The sequence below is a fragment of the Podarcis filfolensis genome, assembly GCF_964270895.1.
Source record: "Podarcis filfolensis genome assembly, chromosome: 4".
Lineage (NCBI taxonomy): Eukaryota > Metazoa > Chordata > Lepidosauria > Squamata > Lacertidae > Podarcis > Podarcis filfolensis.
The window spans coordinates 97,623,261-97,642,055 of NC_139607.1; the positions used below are offsets into that span (position 1 = coordinate 97,623,261).

An 18,795-nucleotide genomic window follows, 5' to 3' on the forward strand; every position below is an offset into this window, starting at 1 on the left:
GTAAGGAAATAAATGTGTGTTAATAAAATTAAAGGTAAAGGTAAAGGGACCCCTGACCATTAGGTCCAGTTATAACAGACTCTGGGGTTGTGGTGCTTATCTCGCTTTATTGGCTGAGGGAGCCGGCGTACAGCTTCCGGGTCATGTGGCCAGCATGACTAAGCCGCTTCTGGCAAACCAGAGCAGCGCACGGAAACACCGTTTTCCTTCCCGCTGGAGCGATATCTATTTATCTACTTGCACTTTGATGTGCTTTCGAACTGCTAGGTTGGCAGGAACAGGGACTGAGCAACGGGAGCTCACCCCATCATGGGGATTCAAACCGCCGACCTTCTGATCGGCAAGTCCTAGGCTCAGTGGCGTAGCGTGGGGGGTGCAGGGGGGGCCGGCCGCACCGGGCACAACATCTGGGGGTTAGGGTTAGGGGGCGCAAATCCATGGGTTAGGGGGCGCAAATCCACGGGTTAGGGGGCGCAAATTACTTGCCTTGCCCCGGGTGCTGACAACCCACGCTACGCCACTGCCTAGGCTCAGTGGTTTAACCCACAGCGCCACCTGCATCCCTTGTTAATAAAATTAAGTAGTAGCAAAAATTAAATTTAAAAATTTAATCTTGTCCTCACACAGCCCTGTAAGATTTGTTGCTTACAGGTCACAGTCGTCCTACTGAAAAACGTTTTCCTTCTACAGACTCCACAGGCTATAACCAAACAGAAGTTATGTAGTCTATATGTATGACAGACACATTTCTAAAACGTAATTTCTACGGCCCCACTCTTCCCTGATTGGAACTGTTTTTACTATGAAATCACTTCAAGCTTCAATGGGAAGTGATTCATCAAATAAACAGTACCCTATGTTAAGACCACAACAATATGTACATGTAATATGATGTTTGTAGTCATCATATTAGCCTGAATTAGGGCCAGGTTTACCCAGCGCCCACAAAACCTGGGCCAGCTCCCTTCCAGCCATCACACCAAAGAAGATCTCGGCTGAGCAAGATCTCCGAATGGAAAACCTAGGAAGCATAGAAAAGGGCTGGAAAAGAGCTCAGATCAAGAGCTCCAGCAGATATAATCAAGCCTGAAAGGCATTAAGTGAAGACAAATGAAGATTGTAAACTGGACTGAAGGGCAGACAGAGCGCTTGGGAGGGAAAGAACATAAACAGTGCTTCCCTTTTAACAAGCTCATCATCTCCAGCCACCCAGCATTTTATGAAAGAAGATCAAAAATCCAGCCATGATTGTAGCATTTTTAAAAATGAGTCAGAAACAATTGTTAGGCTGAAGGATACACTCAGCCTGCCTAAGCAGGGTGCCTCTGCAATTGTGGCCATTTCAGGGCTTACCTGCATTTCCAAGACTGATTAGAGTGGATGAAATTTTGCTATGCTTGAGCCGAAATACTGCAGGGAGTCAGAACAGGGACAATTTTCTAAAACATCCTGGGTTGTTGCCTAAGAGATGTTTTGTGTTCTCGGATAACAGCAATTATTCCTCATTGGGATTTCTCAATTGTCGGGAAAGTATAGAGGGCCATCAATGCTGTTCTCTGTTTTGGGGGAGGGGGGGGTCATACCAACCATTATATATTTCACACACAAAAAAGTTCATTACAGGCAGTTTCTCTTTTTAGATGTACTTTAGTCAAAGCTCAATCCGACAAGTGACACAGCAGCATTTGAATAAAGAAACTGACAGGTGCATTATTCAGCCTCACTAGAGAAAAATAATCAAATAGACATTTCACATCATAACTATAGTGTTGCTCAGATTTAACATTTAAGCTATTCCCAAGAGCTATTTCTTAGCAAATTAGTAACAAATTATTCATCGAACGAAATCTCCTCCTTCGAATCTGCTTACTCCACTATTATTATTTGGGGGGGGGAGATACATGGTCCAGGGTTCAAATCCCTACTCAGCTATGAAGCTCACTGGGTTACGCTGGGCCAGTCACAGTCTTGGCTATCCTACCTCAGAGGGTTGTTGTGGTGATATAATGGGGAGGTGGAGAAGCATGTTCACCACCTTGAGCTCCTTGGAGAAAAAAGTGGAATATCAATGTAAAAATAAAATAAACTGCCATCTGGATTCTCCCCTCAATGTCCATGGTATGGGTTTGCTTTAATTTCTTGCTCCCTTTCTCGTGTGCCCATTCTTTTAAATGGAAACTGGTGAAAAAGCAGTATGTAAATGTGACAAACATATACATTAATACGGTAACCCTACCTCTATTATTTTGATGATTGCAGCTCAAGCCTATGAACACAGTCTGAGTGGAATCCAATGTATGGAAGTGAGAGCTGGACCATAAAGAAGGCTGATCGCCAAAGAATTGATGCTTTTGAATTATGGTGCTGGAGGAGACTCTTGAGAGTCCCATGGACTGCAAGAAGATCAAACCTGTCCATTCTTAAGGAAATCAGCCTTGAGTGCTCACTGGAAGGACAGATCCTGAAGCTGAGGCTCCAAGACATTGGCCACCTCATGAGAAGAGAAGACTCCCTGGAAAAGACCCTGATATTGGGAAAGATGGAGGGCACAAGGAGAAGGGGACTACAGAGGACGAGGTGGTTGGACAGTGTTCTCGAAGCTACAAACCTGAGTTTGACCAAACTGCAGGAGGCAGTGGAAGACAGGAGTGCCTGGAGTGGTCTGGTCCAGGGGGTCACAAAGAGTCGGACACGACTAAACAACTAAACAACAACAACTACGCCTGAAGTTTCGACAGTGCAAGGATTTCTGCTTTCACAAAGGAGTGTTTCCCCCGACCCCCAGCATGCACCCAAAATCTGTTCTGGAGCAGATCTGGGGAAGGCATTGGGGAAGAAGGGGGGAAATCCCAGTGCACAATGACAGGACACAGCAGAGGGTCAAGGTCCTGAAATGTGGTCCTTCTATGCACTATCACATAGGAAACAGCTTGGGATTGTATCTTTGCATTCAGAAAATACGAAAGGCTGACTGCAACACCAAAGACCAGAAAGAGCTGGAGCCTCGCGGATGCAAGCAGAGAAAGCCGGGCAGTAAAGGAGGCTGGAGGTCCCAGCTACTGCTAGCTGGCAGAATTTATACTATCAACAGCTAATACCAGCCAGGAAGGAGTGAATTGTTTCCAGGTGCAAAATGAAACCCAAAAAAACCCCAGTCAACTATTTAGCAGTCTCCTATAGGGTAACTGCTTAGAACTGCACAAAGGCTACTGAATCAGATAACCTGGGTTCAATATGTAATACCCAACCGTACCCCCTTCCCAATAGTATTATGATCATAAGTCATGTTATCACCAGGAACAAATTCCACTGATTCAAACAGGAGTTAAAAGTAATTATGCAGATTAGCACTGGATTGCCAATCAACAATTAATATTGTTTATTGAGGGATTAACACGGAGTTATTAAGCTTACCTGCATTCAGGAAAATTGTTTACAAATATTAAATGTTATTTCTCTATGAATTCATTAGTAACTGAAATACATGTTCCAACACCTGTAAGTAGTTAATATGCATAATTTAATAAACCAGGCAGATATTGCAAAAAAAGGTGGCAATTGGGGAAAAAATTAAATGGCCAAGATGTGATTTGATGGCAGAATGATTTTTGGTCTGCAGCCTGTATCCTGCCTCATTATGCTCCCCTCTGGCTCTAACCAGACTATAATCAGCAGCCACTTCACAGTTAACATTTCATCACCAAATAACACTGTTGATTCAATCAAGCCCAGCAAAATGTTTCCCTTAAGATGCTTTCATCATCTGCATTTCTTGAAGAAATGCCCTTCCTTTCACCATCACAACTTCTCAGTGAGAACAAATACTCTGCTGCATCTGAAATCATATTTTGATTAAAACGTAAATGGAACCAATTGCCTTTCCCCCTCGTTGGCTAACACAACATGCCTTTGTCTGAAGGAAGGCAGGGAGACAGATGAGAGGAAAAACTCAACCTGCTCATTTTTCCACATTTGACAGTTTTCAGCACAAACTGAATTCCTTCTGGATGAAATTCAATCAACAGGAAATACAAGCTATAACCTGAACGCTTATCACCACACAGGGCAGGGGTGGGAGGAACTGCTAGAGCAAAAAAGCCTTTCAACAATGAATAGGGTTGGTTTTTTTTACCATATTTCATGACTGTTTACAAAGAAGGATGAACACAGGACTACTTTCACCTCAACACTATTAATCAGCAATATAATGATAAACTTAATTGCCCTTATTATTGCTGTCCCAATAAATGAACTCTTGCAGCAATCTCTTTAAATATAAAAAACCTTTTATCCCCATTCCAGCCTGTATTCATGATAGAAAATTAATGCAGCTGAACATTTCTCAGTCTTGCAATATATCTGCTTTCAGCCCACGGATGTTACATGATGACATTTTCAATCACATCAAATCCAAAGCTTGGGTTCCAGCACATCATTAAAGACAAGGCAGAAACCATATTCATTCCCCACCACATAGGGTTACACAACACCCATCCATTTGCTTTTCCCAGTACGTACAAGGGCAGCCCTAGCTACATTTTAGGCACATATACTGATGCCGATTTTTATTTTATGTGGTCACTACCATCCATACAATGTCCAAAGTGATTTACATGCAAAAAAGGAACGTTGCAGAACACACACATTCCCGGGTTTCTCTAAAAGAATCCTTCTGCACAGCCCCAGAGTAACTTCCAAGAGTTGCCCTTTGCAAAGCTCAGAGGAGGTAGTAAAGGTTCAGAGTATTTGCCGTTCAGGAACTGCAGTGATGCTAAGCAAGTATATGTGTGCTCTTAATTCTCCTTCCAGCTCCCAAGAGGAGGGGAGGCAAATTAGAATCCCAGTTCTTACCTTCCCCACGCTCTTGCAAAATGCAGCGTTCCTCTGTCTAAAATGTGCATGTAACTCCCACAGCACCTCATCACTGATCAGTCTGGCATAGTACACGTAGGAGTCATTCTCTAAGTGTGCACATTCCAATACTCTGCATTGAACATTCATGACGCTTGAGAGGTGCTGTGCTTATGAAACATTGCTGCAGAAGCTCAGCTGAGGAAGCATATATTTAGGCTGCAATCCTATACACGCTTAGCTGACAGTAAGTCCCACCAAACTCAAGGGGCACTTTTGAGCGGGCATGGGCAAAATTACACTGCGCTGATCACTATTCAGCTGTATGCCATCTTTACATGCTCCCTATTTTCACAGCCACTCCTGTAATTTGGTCCTCTCCCTACTGCCACTGCCACCCTCGCTCCAAAAGGCATTCTTCCCAGTGTTAGAAACTGAATGGCACCTTAAACCGAGGTTATGGGCACTGCAATGGAGTGTCTACGCATGCTTTTTTATAACAAGAATACAAAGCTGAAAATGAATGAACTGCAGCTAAAATCTTATGTTCATTTTTCACTGCCCATCCCCCTAATATTCTCCTGAGGGTCCCTTCTCCAGTCTTCAGAGAGTGGCTGGATGTGGGGAGGCAGAAAAAGGTCCTCCTTTTCTTCCAGAAGTGGCAGTTTCAATCTGAAATCTTAGGCTCAGTACTGCGCCCAGAGCTCAGAAACTGCTCGCATTAACGAAATTCCCTGTCGCAAAACGCACCTAGAACAATGGGAGTTTCGAACGCCAATTTCTCCCAATCTCTTCCCCAAATATTAACCTTTGATGGCAGGATATACATGCTGAGTATGAACAAGTTTAGATATCCCATTCGAGACCCGTCCCATCAAGACGTTATCTCGCTACCCTCACCTGCCTGTTACCTATCTCACTATCAGCAATACCCTAGTTTACCCTCACCATACTGCCTTTGCCTAAACCATCATATTAAACAACTGCTTCATTAAGACAGAAAGCATGATGTGCCCATCCAGTTCTCTCCCAGTGGCCAATGTTTTTATGCCACACCCCTCGTGCCTACACTAGTGCCATGATCAAGTTCACTCATGGCACCATGCTGGAATTCTTTCAAAACTTCTTGCCGGCTTGCAATCCCTAGTTCCCGTGCACTCCTTTCATATGCTCACTCTGGCTTTTGGTGCATCCCCCTCATCCACCCCCAAAGCATGCTGTTCGATTCCTTCACGATTTCCACCACGGTGTTTCTTGGTCCATCCTGCTAAGCACCTAGAAAGATTCCCCATTTCATGCTATGGCCCTGTACTAATCTACAGTGTTCTAAAGCCATCTACCTTAAAGCTTTTATGGGCAACGCAGCACCATCTTGCTTTTCCTCCATAACGCCCAGCAAGCATCCAGAAATTATCCCAAATCCGTTTAATTATCCCTTTTGTCTCACCCACAAACACATTTCCCCTTCCCAAACCCAGGGCTTTTGTGATACCCCTGTACCAGCACACCGTGTTCCCATTCCTGCTACGCTCCTTTGCCCCTGCTACACCAGATATCAGTGCCCTGTGTCAATGCCAAGCCAATGCCCTTTGTTGTTGTTGTTGTTTCGTTGTTTAGTCGTGTCCGACTCTTCGTGACCCCATGGACCAGAGCACGCCAGGCACTCCTGTCTTCCAATGCCCTTTACCATCTCCCATTGCCTCAATGCCTGTTGCCATCATCTGCCTCGTCCCAACCCTTAACTCTAACAGGGACTTCCTCTGTCCCCATCGCAGGCACACCAATGCCACCTGTTAAAGCCATCTTGCCCATGGGATACTGCCACTCTCTAAGACAACCAGCCTGTGGAAGTGCCAGATTCCAAACATCTTGCCGAACCCTGTATCACATCTACATCAACCCCCACTGAGATCAGTATCCTTTTACTATTCTGCCCCTACCCAATGATATGTACCCCAATGCCTTTTGACATTTCCGTCCTTTTTAAATTTATACGTATCCTGATTTTCCTCCTCCTCAAAGGAACTCAAGGCGCAGTTCTCCCTGCCATCTCAACCCTGTGAAGCAGGTGTGCGCCAAGAGGCTGGCCTAAGGTCATGCAGCGAGGTTCGTGGCTAATCAGGGATTTGAACCTGGGGCCTCTCTGGTTCTCAGTCAACCATTGTGGATTTTCCCATTGCGCCACCACCACCACCCCAGAACACACAAAAGGATTCACGAACTTCGTCTGCATGTTCCACACCACACTGAGCCATAGCTGTCAACCTTCCCTTTTTGGGGGGACATTCCCTTATTCCAGCGCCGTTTCCCGCTGCTATCCGGATTGTTAGATATCCCATAGACTGTCCCCAGGACAGGTGAGGCTGCTGATCCCTTATTTTCAAATCTGAAAGTTGACAGCTATGCACTGAGCCATCAACACACAAATGAACCCCGACGCACTCCTGGCAATTTCTCCCACCCTTCATGCCACTAGAGGTCAGGGGTCCCAATGCAGACCCACAAACCCTGTCCTCACGCAGCATGGCATCTCTTTCCCAGATCTCCCGGCTAAAATATTTTTAAAGGGTGCATACAAATTAATAAGAGTACACAATCTCTCTCTCTCTCTCTCTCTCTCTCTCTCTCACACACACACACACACACACACACACATATATATATATATATATATATATATATATATACACACACACACATACATACATACATACATACATACCATGCATGCGCATGCACAAATTGCCTCTGCTCCCCCCCCCACCTAAAAAAAAATCCTTTAACCTTAACAAAGCAAGCACTCTGGGGCAGCCCCTCCTCAGTGATTCTGCACCGCCCCCCCAAAAAAACCCTGCCTTGAGCCCTCTCTTTTGCATACCCCCCCCAACACACACACATTTCACATACGCACCACCAGCATCCTGTAAACATCCCCTAAACACGCCAATACCTTGAGACTGCAGGCCAGAAATAATAAAACCACTAACAAGCCCGACCCCACATTAATTTCCCAGACACACACCCCGCCCCCCACGACTGCAAAAACTTGGCAGAGGGGGGCACAGAAAAAGGGAGAGAAAACCGAGGAGACCCCTTACACTTGACCCTGCTAGGGTTTCCCCTCTCTCCCACACTCTCTGAGGCTAATGGGGCGACAGATAGACAGATCGAGAGATGATAGATAGATATAGATATAATATAATGTATTATATATATATTTAATATATTATCATATTATATCTGTTTGTCTATCTATCTCCCATCTTTTTCTCTGACGGAACTCAAGGTGGCTATGAGGGTGTCTCAAGGGGGTGGTTACCGAGGGGGTCTATGGGGGGATATCAAGGGGGTTACCAAGGGGGTCTATGGGGAGTTATTGAGGGGGTCTATGGGGGGATATCAAGGGGGTTACCAAGGGGGTCTATGGGGGGTTATTGAGGGGGTCTATGGGGGGATATCAAGGAGGGGTTACCGAGGGGGTCTGTGGGGATCTATGAGGCAGGCTATGAGGGGGTCTATGGGGGGATATCAAGGGGGTTACCAAGGGGGTCTATGGGGGGATATCAAAGGGGTTACCAAGGGGGTCTATGGGGAGTTATTGAGGGGGTCTATGGGGGGATATCAAGGGGGTTACCAAGGGGGTCTATGGGGGATATCAAAGGGGTTACCATGGGGGTCTATGGGGAGTTATTGAGGGGGTCTATGGGGGGATATCAAGGGGGTTACCAAGGGGGTCTATGGGGGGTTATTGAGGGGGTCTATGGGGGGATATCAAGGAGGGGTTACCGAGGGGGTCTGTGGGGATCTATGAGGCAGGCTATGAGGGGGTCTATGGGGGGATATCAAGGGGGTCTATGGGGGATATCGAGGGGGGTTACCGAGGGGGTCTATGAGGATCTATGAGGGAGGCTCTGAGGGGGGGTCATCGAGGGGGTCTATGAGGGAAGCTGAGGGGGTCTATGGGGGGTATCAAGGGGGGTTACCGAGGGGCCCCATGGGGGTCTATGAGGGGGTTTCGAGGGGCTCCCCTCCCCCCGGCGAAGGGGGGAGGGGAACTCGACGGCGCGTGAGGGGGAGGCTGTTGCTGTTGTTGAGGGTTTTTCTGGCGGGGGGTGTCTCGCTCCCCCTCGCTCCCCCTTTCCCACCTGCGGGTCTGGGAGCTGGGGTCCTCCTCGTCCTCGTCGCCTCCGGTTTCTCCTCGTCGGCGGGGCTCCGGGGCTCCAGCCTCCCCTCGCGTAGCAGCAGCGGCGGCGGCAGCGTCCTCCGGGGGCGGCGGTGTCGAGGGGGGAGCAGGAGGCCTCTGCGAGGGAGCCAAGGACGCGGAGCTTTGTGGGCGAGCGGCGGGCGAGCGGGGCTGTGAGGGAGCGCAGCGCCGAGGCTCCTGGCTGAGGCGGGCGAGGGAGGGAGGAGGGAGCCGGAGAGGGAGGAGGGGGCGGGGGCAGCGCCAGCCGGCAGAACCGTTACGAGAGCCGGGAGGGCGGCGAGACTACAGGTCCCGGCATGCCCCGCGCGCACAGGGATCAGCCCCGCGAGGCGCCCGCCTCGCCGCGGGGCATCTCGGGGGTTGTAGTCGCCGAGGCGTCTCCGCCTCCTCCTCTTGGACTTCGGCGGAAAAGGGAGGGAAGGGGCCCGCGGGGCATGCTGGGAGTTGTAGTAGGCGAATCACAGATTATTAACAGCTGCCGGGAGAGCTAATAAAACGGAGCCCCATCGCCGGTGATGGCGATCGCCGTCATTATAGATTTTCCTGAGCGGCTTAAAATGTGAAGAGCACAACGTTGTTGTGGTTGTTGTTTAGAAAATGAGCAAGGAAAGGCAGCCACAAACTTCTTTGCGCGGAGGCTGCGTAAAATTGCTTGAAATCCAGATTTAAAACACAGTTAAAAGGCGACTTGAATCATAAAAAAGGGTATTCATTCACTCGGCGCTAAAAAGACTGGAGAGACGCACACAGAGAGAGATGCACTTGCCAGTCTCCACGTCGCACCGTTGCACATTTATTTATATTTTTATCATTATTATACCTCTTTTACATCTCTATAGCGCCCATTAATTAAGTCTTACTTGGCTTTTAGGAAGTGCCATTGGAAAATATTGTTCGTATTTATATGAATTGATAAAGGGCGTTATTTATTGTTTTCTGTGCAGATCGATTATTATTATTATTATTATTATTATTATTATTATTATATAAGCGAAACGTGTCATCTGAGCGGATGGTTTGTTCTCTCCCTGCCGCTTTTCAGACCGAAGGCTCCACAGTTCGGCTCAAAGCATGCAATGAGAACCATTCTGTAATATTAATAATCGGAGGATGCAATGCAAATAATAACAATAATATTAATAATACAGCGGCTGCCTGGTCGCGTGGAAGCTAAGGACAGGTTATTCGAGCCTTGCGAAGTGGGTACGGTAAACAACGTCTGGGAAAAATAATAATTGCTGTGGAGGCGAGACCTGGGAAAAGGTCAGGCGGAAAACTATTCACCTTTTAATGTTCCAGAAGCTGGAAACGCCTTGCGGGGAGAGAAATGAACTTGCACGGAGGCTCCATCGTTTGGGACCTGCTGCAAACATTGCAAAACGATGCCCCTGCGCGGCTCTGGAGGAATAAATAAGACATTATTCTTTTCTGGCAGCGAAGCGGTGCCGAGCCGCCCTCCTTGCAACTTGCGAGCATCTGCAAGCGAGAGACCCAATGTGGTCTCAGGCGCTTTCCCACGAGCAGAGCCCGATGGGAGATGTAGTTGGAATAATCCACCCATTTTCCTAGTTTAAGGTTTCCTCATATGCTGGGTAATGTAGTCTCTCATCTGCTTGGGTGGCTGATGGACAAAGAATATAGGAGACAGCAAGGAGCAAAGGATGTCAGATCGCGGAGGAGATGGGGGGAAAGAGAGTCTGGTTAACCCTAACGGGTTAGTTGCTGCAAGAGTTTTTTCTATGGGGAAGAATATATTTATTTTGCAAGATGCGTTCAGGGTTGCTCTCAGCTGATACATGCATTCGGGCAGGGCTGAGAGAGAATTGCAAGCAGTGAATGGCTCATGAAAACAAAAACAAAAAATCAGTTTCCTGACTGGTGAACGTATTCGAGTCTTTCAGCAAAAACACCAAGGTCAGTGCCGGATTTACGTATAAGCTAAACAAGCTATAGTTTAGGGTCCCACTCTCTTGGGGGCCCCCAAAAAAAATTAAAGGAGGAAAAAACTGGATGTACGTTTCCAAAATATAAGATAAAAAACAAATATGTACAATAAAACCTACATGCAGCAACAGTGTTTTGTGTTGTGTAGGCTCCTATGATGTAAGTCATGGGCCCCGCCTGATAGCCTGTTCCCTAAAATATCACTGGTTTGCTCATTTCTATATATAGGGTGCCTACATTCTGCATGGGACCTCTTGGGCTTGCCAGTCAGAAGGTCGGCGGTTCAAATCCCTGCGACGGGGTGAGCTCCCGTTGCTCGGTCCCTGATCCTGCCAACCTAGCAATTTGAAAACACGTCATGTGCAAGTAGATAAATAGGTACTGCTCTGGCAGGAAGGTAAACGGTGTTTCCGTGCGCTGCTCTGGTTCTCCAGAAGCGTCATGCTGGCCATATGACCTGGAAGCTGTCTGTGGACAAACACCAGCTCCCTCGGCCAGTAAAGCGAGATGAGCACTGCAACCCCAGAGTCGTCTGCGACTGGACCTAATGGTCAGGGATAACTTTACCTTTACCTTTTTACATTCTGCATGGACTGCTTGCATGGCATCATATGCAGATGGCTTTAGATACCTATTAGGTCCATAAATTACCATCTAGCATATATTCCACACAAAAAACAGCGACCATTTGTTGTTGACAAAGGACAGCTAGACATATAAAGGGCCCGATTACCTTCAGTAGCTTAGGGCCTCATCAAAACTAAATCCGGCCCTGACCAAGGTATTGTGGAACCTTAAACCTTACTAGCGTACAAGGTATTTGTGGACTACAGCCTGCTGAAGTGGGTCACAGCTTACAAGGCTGGCTGCCAATTCCAGTCCACCGGCTCCTTAAGGACAAATGATAGATAATTTGTTGAAAATATTTCTGCATTATACTGCTGTCCGTATGTATGGGGTGTTAGGGAAGGTGTAGTAACTGACGGGAGACACATTGTGCTCCTTCTGGGGTTTGCCCGTTTGCCCACTCAGCTCTCACCTGTGGCTCCTGGAAGCTGCCAACATGTGGCCACACTTTGGGAAAGGCTTTGACTGGACAGCTAAACCAGGTGAGGGTAGCCAATACGTCTCAAATCTTCTGTGAGTTAGGGATTCCCCCTGCATGCGAAGTTAAGCTCAGGTGGATGGAGCAGATGAGACCTAGAGTGCGTCCAATGGTCAAGGAGGCAGTTTCTGTGCTAGCTGTAGATAATAATATAGTGGTAACTTTGTGGTACCTCTTGAGAGTCCCCTGGACTGCAAGAAGATCAAACCTCTCCATTCTGAAGGAAATCAACCCTGAGTGCTCACTGGAAGGACAGATCCTGAAGCTGAGGCTCCAAGACTTTGGCCACCTCATAAGAAGATAAGACTCCCTGGAAAAGACCCTGATGCTGGGAAAGATGGAGGGCACAAGGAGAAGGGGACGACAGAGGACGAGATGGCTGGACAGTGTTCTCAAAGCTACCAACATGAGTCTGACCAAACTGCGGGAGGCAGTGGAAGACAGAAGTGCCTGGCATGCTCTGGTCCATGGGGTCACGAAAAGTCGGACAAGACTAAAAGACTAAACAACAACACCTCTGGTTGCAAACGGGATCCATTCTGGAGGCCCATTCGCAACATGAAAAGCCCGCAGCCTGAAACACCGTTATCTACACAGGTGCATGGCGCAATTTGGCGCTTGTGCGCATGGACGAAGCATGATTTATCACTTCTCCACATGCGCGAGTGGCGAAACCCAGAAGTAACCCTTTCCGGTACTTCCAGGTCGCCGCAGGATGCAACCTGAAAAAACGTGACATGAAGCAAACGTAACATGAGGTATGACTGTAATAATAATAATAAATTATTATTATTATTATTAGTAGTAGTAGTAGTAGTAGTAGTAGTAGTAGTAGTAGTATTACTTATACCCCACCCATCTGGCCAGGCCCCCCAGCCACTCTGGGCAGCTTCCAACAGAATATTAAAAACACGATAAAGCAACAAACATTAAAATCTTCCCTAAACAGATGTTTTATAAAAGTCAGGTAGTTGTTTATTTCCTTGACATCTGATGGGAGGGCGTTCCATACTACCGAGAAGGCCCTCTACACTGCCCAAGCTTGCGCCCCGGAGAGGTCACTTTGGTGCTGCAAACTCAGCAAAAACACTGAAAGAGGCAGCAGTTACGAGTCTCTCCAGCCACAGCAGACGCTGTGATTCCCTTGAGATATGGCTTTACCTCCAGAGGCTCACTCCCTTATCTTTTGAGACTGACAGATGCCCCAAAACATGGGTAGGCAAACTGGATTGGAGCTGGATTGGGTGGCTCCTGCGGACCAATCAGACTGCTGCATTCTGGATCCTATTGTTCTAGGACGAATCAGACTGCTGCGTTTTGGATCCTATTCAACTCAGTACATAACACCTCCCCAGGGCTCATGGGAAAGTTCTCCAACATGTGGATGATTCTGATAGTGGTGAACCTTCCTTCATGTGCTGTTTTTAAGCAGAGTCCTTCTGTCTTGGATTTTTTAGCTGCGATTCCTGCACTGCAGGGGGTTGGACTAGAGGACCTTTGAGGTTCCATCCAACGATGCAATACTGTGATTCTCAGATTTCGTTGCCCTGTCTATCCGGCACCCTGTGCAATGGAGAGGGTGGTGGCAGGGAGACACGTGACTCTCGCAGATCAGTGAGAGCCATGCCTCCAGGGGTGTTTTCCCTGGCAAAGGCACCGAGGACGATCAGCAGTCATTTAAGTGCGCCACGCTGTGGCTCGTAGCCTCCAAGAATGTGCCCCCCCCCCGCTTTGTGTGAATTTTTTATAAAGCAACAGGCATGCAATATTTAAATGAAACCCTGCGGGAGCCATTACTCGCTGAACAAAACAAGAGCAAGCCCGGTTCATTTTGGGCACAAACATCTGCTGCTTGCATCCACTCCTCAAACGGGGAAGAGCAAGGAGGATTTGCTGATGGGAAGGAGGGAGTTGCGCATCGACAGAACGGTTGGAGCAACAAGCTTTCCGCCCTTGGTGATGTTTTCCACGGTGCGTTGCTGTGGATTAGTTCACCACAGCTATTCTTCAGATTGTGTGTGTGTGCGTGTGCTGCAGGAGTCCTTTTTATGGTGCATTCGTGATGTTTCGTGCTCACAATGCTGCCAGGGCAGTTATATATAGCCAAACCAACAAATTCAAATGACAATTATTATTCCTATTTTATTTTATTTTTTATTGCGTTTACGGTCATACCTCATGTTACGTCCGCTTCTTTCAGGTTATGTCCTGCAGCAACCTGGAAGTACAGGAAAGGGTTACTTCTGGGTTTCGCCGCTCGTGCATGCGCAGAAGCACAAAATGACGTCATGCGCAGAAGCGGCGAATCACAACCCGTGCGTGCGCAGACGCGCCACTGCGGGTTGCGCTCTTTTCATGTTGCGAACGGGCCTCCTGAACGGATGCCGTTTGCAACCAGAGGTACCACTGTATATCCATGCTTGGACTACTGCAATGCACTGTACGTGGGGCTACCTTTAAAGGTGACCCAGAAACTACAACTACAACTAATCCAGAATGTGGCAGTTAAGACTAGTGACTGGGAGCAGCTGCAGAGACCATATAACACTGGTCCTGAGAGACCTGCATTGGCTCCCAGTACGTTTCCGAGCACAATTCAAAGTATTGGTGCTGACCTTTAAAGCCCTAAACAGCCTTGGCCCAGTAGACCTGAAGGAGTGTCTCCACCCCCATCGTTCAGCCCAGACACTGAGGTCCAGTTCCGAGGGCCTTCTGGCGGTTCCCTCATTGCGAGAAGTGAGGTTACAGGGAATCAGGCAGAGGGCCTTGTCGGTGGTGGCACCTGCCCTGTGGAACGTCCTCCTACCAGATGTCAAAGAAATAAACAACTATCAGACTTTTGGAAGGCATCTGAAGGCAGTTTAGGGAAGCTTTTAAAATTTGATGAATTGTTGTATTTTAATATTCTGTTGGAAGCCGCCGAAAGTGGCTGGGGAAACCCAGCCAGATGGGCAGGGTATAAATAATAAATTATTATTATTATTATTATTATTATTATTATTACATATTATTATTATTCCGCCCTATACCTGGAGGTCTCAGGGTGTTTCACAGAAAAGATCACAGCATATATAATCAGAATAAAAACAATAACCCAATAACACTCCCCACTCAGATAAGAGCCACATTTTTAAAAGGCATAGGAGCTCCAGGTTGCCCATCTCCCCTCAGCAAAGCGGCATGAGTTTCATTTCTTCACATTCTGGTTATCTCCTGCTTGGACTACTGCAACACGCTCTGCGTGGGGCTACCTTTGAAGGTGACTCGGAAATTACAATTAATCCAGAATGCAGCAGCTAGACTGGTGACTGGGAGCGGAGCTTATTGTTGTAGATCAGGGGTCAGCAAACTTTTCCAGCAGGGGGCCAGTCCACTGTCCCTCAGACCTTGTGGGGGGCTGGATTATATTTGGGGGGGGGATGAACGAATTCCTATGCCCCACAAATAACCCAGAGATGCATTTTAAATAAAAGCACACATTCTACTCATGTAAAATCACGCTGATTCCCGGACCGTCCGCGGGCCAGATTTAGAAGGTGATTGGGCTGGATCCAGCCCCTGGGCCTTAGTTTGCCTACCCATGATGTAGATCCACTGATCTCAGGTTAACCCTTTGAAGCACGCAAAAGCTTTGTTGAAAGTGGTACGCCTCTGAATACTGCATATGCATATGCTCCCAATCAAGTATTTTTTTATTATTAAGTGAGAGGCTGCAAAGTCATCTGAAGTGTTTTCCTCTTCTGGCTTCCCTTCCTGTGTTAATTGTCTCCGGAATATATTTTTTGAGCTGTTCCGACTGTGTGCTCTGTGTGCTCTAATAAGCCCAATAAATAAATAAATGCTAATAGCGGCCTTGGAAAAAAAGATTGCCTGCACAAACATCCCTAAGTGGGCATGCAAATTTATTTAGATGCTAACCTCAAACAACCATTTAGATGCACCAGAAACGGCAGTGCGCTTGTTTCAAGCTATTAGCAGCTCTGTTGATGTGAAAACACCAGCCTTTGGAGGAAAAAAATGTGATTTGTGCACAAAGGGGGCTTCATAAAATATGGAACGCTTGATCATTTCATTAGGGATATGGTAAGAGAGATGCCAGCTCCTGAACCCTCTGATTTAAACCATTATTGCCCTGTTTCAAACGTGCCCTTTTGAGGCAAGTGCCCACTGGTCCATAAATTCCACCTTCTCTTAGACGAAACTGATATTTTGATTTAGATCCCTGATTACAGTCTGGTTTCTGGCTGGTCCTACTCTGCAAGCATTGACCTCAGCACAGGCAAGGCCACAGCGAGATGCGTGCTCTGTGGCCGACAGGACGGACCATATTAAATCAGTTTAATTGGCTTTCAACATGAAATGGCTCAGGGTATCATATTTTTACCTGGAAAGCCCGAAATGACCTGGGATCAGGGTATCTCAAACAGCTTCATGGACCTCTTTGAGAGTCCTGCATTCCTGAAGCCCTCCACATTTCGCCTTCGCCAACAGAAGTGGGGATGGAGGGTGAAATATACCCGGAGTTGAGTGTTGATTTCATGCTCTTTATTTCAGCTCATGGTAAACAGTGAATGAATGCTTTCCCCCAAAACCTCTGGCTATTTATACATTATTTACACAATAGGTCCCGTGCGATTGGCTGATTCAGCTCTCCTCCTGGAGCCTGATTGGACTGTTCCTGCAGGCCAATCAGGTTGCTGATTCACTTCCCCCTGGAGCCGGATTGGGCGGCTCCTGCAGACCAATCAGGTTGCTGCCTTCTAGGTGTTAGAATTCCTGCTCCATGATTGCAGTCATGGGATTTTTGTCTACAACAACAACAACAACAATAATAATAATAATAGTAATTTATTATTTATACCCCACCCATCTGGCTGAGTTTCTCCAGCCACTCTGGGCAGCTCCCAATCGAATGTTAAAAACAATACAGCATTAAATATTAAAAACTTCCCTAAACAGGGCTACCTTCAGATGTCTTTTAAAGATAATATGTTTTGACTCCACAGAGTGGAAGTGACGGAGATAGGATGTTTGTGTTACTGTGTTCCATGAAGTGGGACTATTGTCCTTTGTTTTTTCTCTTTGCTGTCTAATACTAGAGAGAGAGGGAGCCATGTTGCCATGCTCTGTGTGTGGTTATATGTAAATAAAGTAGATTAGCCAAAATGCTGAGTTGCTGAGGTCTGTTACGCAAACTGCGAACACTCTGCGGATCCCTAAGTGTGCCAATGTCTGTTGGCATCGGTCGCTGTGATGTTCAGGCTGAAAAAAGCTTATGAAGCTCCCGAACGATCGACCAAGAGGGAGAGAACATGCCAGTCGGGCATGTGTCTCTGCCAGGGTCCTACTCGAGTGTAGGACGAGCTCCTGACACTGGGATCCTACCTGCCTATTGTTCTAGGATCCAAGCTCAGTACATAACAGAGGGGAAAGGACAGAGCCTTCACGGTGGTGGCACCTAAACAATGGAATCACCTTGTTGCTGTCTTTGTTAATAAGAGCAGGAGGATACAGTGCAAAACCCAACGGAGGGCCTATCACCTGACCCCTCCTCCCCTTCTCTCCGCAGCAGAGGAGAGTCCATGGTAACCTGCTCTTCTGGGAAAGTTCAGGGTTTGGAGGGGGCAAAAATGCTCATTTTAAGCCCATTGTAATTGCACATTTCTCCAGGTTACAGATATTGTTGTGGGAAGCAGCAGGGAAAGCCGGCAAGGAACTGTGAGCTTTATTCTGATCAGAACAACATGCCCTCCTGCAGTTGGTTCTGACTTCATGCATTGACTGGAAGTCAGCAGAAACCACCAGGTTGATTAATCTCACAGAAATCCCTTCAGTTGCCTCCACATTTTGCATTGCTAGAAGGCTAAAGACTTAGTTCTCCTCTTCCTTTTCAAAAAGATAGCTCGTGGTCTGGGATGCGGTGCAGTCCAGCCCTGGTTCCCAGCAAGACACATCCATGCTTGCTCAGTGTTATGTACTGAGTTGAATAGGATCCAAAATGCAGCAGTCTGATTGGCCCTAGAACAATAGGATTCAGAATGCAGCAGTCTGATTGGTCCTAGAACAATAGCATTCAGAATGCAGCCGTCTGCTAGGTCCTAGAACAATAGGACCCAGAATGCAGCAGTCTGATTGGTCCACAGGAGCCACCCAATCCAGCTCCAGGTGGAAGTGAATCCACAACCTGATTGGCCCACAGGAGAATCCCGGAATTAGCCAATCACGTGGGGCCCATTGTGTAAATAATGTATGTTGTGTATTGAGTCAAAGGATTTTATATCTGTATTATTGTTGTCTGTATTTGCATTAGGGTAAAGTAACTGCCTTTTGGTTCCAGAGGGTACAGCTACTATTGGTTCATTTAAGCTGCTGTATTTGGATCCTCTGTCTTATTGGTTTCCTCCAAAAGGCAGGACTGTGATTGCCTGATATTGTTCCCTCCAAAATGTATCCTTTCTAGCTAGTTCCCTGTCCCTATAAATGTAGCTCTCCCCTCCTCAGTTCTCAGTCTTGTTTGCTGTAATAAAGAAGTGTTACTACAGAACTGTCTCCAGCATATTATGTCAAGAGAGCTGAAATCACAAACCCCACGTCACAACAATGTATATAAAGCAGACATTCTGGGGGAACTTCCATTCCTCCTCACCACTATGAGCTGAATAAAGAACATGAAATCCACTCTCGACTCCGA

The 18,795-nt window shown here is 47.0% G+C and overlaps 1 protein-coding gene across 5 annotated transcripts in view; it reads right to left on the reverse strand.

Moving 5' to 3' along the window:
* The window catches only part of FAM168A (family with sequence similarity 168 member A), a 171,285-nt gene extending 162,042 nt beyond the window's left edge, over positions 1 to 9,243 (reverse strand). For 3 of the 5 annotated variants that reach the window (XM_083610150.1, XM_083610151.1, XM_083610149.1), the window contains exon 1: positions 8,997 to 9,242. The gene's annotated coding sequence lies outside the window, so the exon portion shown is untranslated. Of the gene's footprint in view, positions 1 to 4,851; positions 4,973 to 8,996 lie in introns of those variants that run through there. The other 2 variants (XM_083610152.1, XM_083610148.1) reach the window with 2 other exon arrangements.
* Positions 9,244 to 18,795: the final 9,552 nt, after the last annotated feature.